The following is a 1,841-nucleotide window of genomic DNA, read 5'->3' as shown; positions in this document are numbered from 1 at the left end:
CGCTGCGAGCAGGATTTGAACCTGCACAGGGGAACCCTATTGGAGTTCGACTCCAACGCCTTAACCACTCAGCCATCAGCACAAAAATGCCCCAATGCCAGAGAAACTGGTAAATAATCCCAATGCCCAGGCGTGAAGTCATCTGAACTACAGAATTCCCACCGCAAACCTGGCCCCCAAAGCACAGGGGGGATTGGGGGTTTGTTCTCTTTGCTTAGCCATGTGCAGTCGCACAGAGAGCGCATTTAAAAGTCTCCCCTCCCACAGAGCGGGAAGGGGAAATGATTCTCAACTTGAAGCCTGATGCAGAGTGACCAGACTTCCCAATTTTAACGGGACTGTCCCGATATTTGCCTGTTTGTCCCGCGTCCCGACCGATGTTTGGTCGGGACACTGGACAAACAAACAATTTTGCTCTTTGCTTCGGCACACAGGCAGAGCCCGGAGGGACACTCGCCCCCCCAACTCCGCCCCCTCCTTCCCCCATTGGATCCCTCCCCAAATCCCCGCCCTGGCGCTTCCCCCAGCCCCACCCCCTCACTGCCCCATTGGATCCCTCCCCAAATCCCCGCCCTGGCCCTGCCTCTTCCCCAAGCAGGCGGCATCCTCCTCCCTCCCAGGTTTGCACACGGGCCATGGCCAGGAGCACAGCATGGAGGCTGCTCCAGCCCTGGAGCCTGCGGGGCAGCGCAGTGGGGCTGGGGGCAGTGGGGAGCGGGCAGGACCCATGTGGGTGGGGGGCAGAGACACACATGGGGCAGACACGCTTCTGCCAGGAGGGCCCGGGCCCGGCTGCCTGGTTCGCCCCTTGCCCGGGAGCTGCAGGAGGGACCTGGAGTGCGGCTCGGCTGCAGAGCTCGGAGCCCAGGCTGGGCCCAGGAGCGAGGGGACAGGGGAGCTGGGGGTGTATCAGGGGTCGGAGCCGAGACTTGGGTGGAGACGGGCTGTGCCACTGCCGCCTGGCGGGGAGGGGAGCCTCCGGCTTTTTTTTTGCTCTGCCCCACGTCCCGATATTTCATCTTTGACATCTGGTCACCCCAGCCTGATGTGAATGAGGACGTCTGGACCAAGGGGGCAGGGACTGGCCTTTGCTAGAGAAACCACTGTCAAGTGTTAGCCAGTTAGGACAAGTCAGCAAATAAGAACAACCTCAGGTCTCAGTAACTGCTGCAGGCAGCAAAGTCCTACAGGGAGCAGTTTCTGGCACTACACCTGTGCAGCTCTGCTCCCCGGCTCTTCTCGGGCTCCTGCTCTCTCCTTAGCTCCGCCCCACTCTGGCCCAGGCAGTTCCAGCTCCCACAGAGGATGGGACCCCCTGGCCTGGTGACTCCCTCATTACACTGCCTGGCCTGTCAGTGCGGCTAACTTGGAGCTTTGGCCTCTCCCCATTGCCCCTCGGGACTGTCAGTCTCAGGGTCCTGATTTCCCATTGGCCCTTCCCCCTTCTACTGGGACTGGGAACTAGCCAACCAAAAACCCCACTAAGTTTTAGTAAGGGGCCTACAGTCCCTTACATGAGCCAGCCCTGTGAGGGTCACCACTGTTCAGAGAAAGCAACACAAGCTGGTCCCATGGTGTAACAGGCAGCACTCAGGACTCTGAATCCTGCAATCTGAGTTCAAATCTCAGTGGGACCTTGTGTTGGCTTGTGGTAAAGCTCCCAGTGCTCAACTTCCTTGTCTCCAGCTGTCTAAGAGCCAATCTTTCCCCTCCTGCTGTGTGACTCGCCCACTGGAGCTAGGTCTTGGGTGGTGAATGGCCAAAATTGGTTGGGGCTCTAGAACTTGTGACCCTGATTCCTGTGGTTTGACCAGGTGGTTGGGATTCTTGCTGCTTCACAT

General features: G+C 59.0%; 1 non-coding gene across 1 annotated transcript; it reads right to left on the bottom strand.

The window, feature by feature from the left end:
* TRNAS-CGA lies at positions 1 to 80 on the bottom strand. The gene has a single exon. It is a non-coding gene; the product is annotated as a tRNA-Ser (tRNA).
* Between the last annotated feature and the right edge of the window lie 1,761 nt (positions 81 to 1,841).

This window comes from Mauremys reevesii, linkage group 23 (assembly GCF_016161935.1).
Source record: "Mauremys reevesii isolate NIE-2019 linkage group 23, ASM1616193v1, whole genome shotgun sequence".
In the NCBI taxonomy this organism is placed as follows: domain Eukaryota; kingdom Metazoa; phylum Chordata; order Testudines; family Geoemydidae; genus Mauremys; species Mauremys reevesii.
The sequence above is the reverse complement of the archived record's forward strand: the minus strand, read 5'-3'. Positions and strand labels throughout refer to the sequence as shown.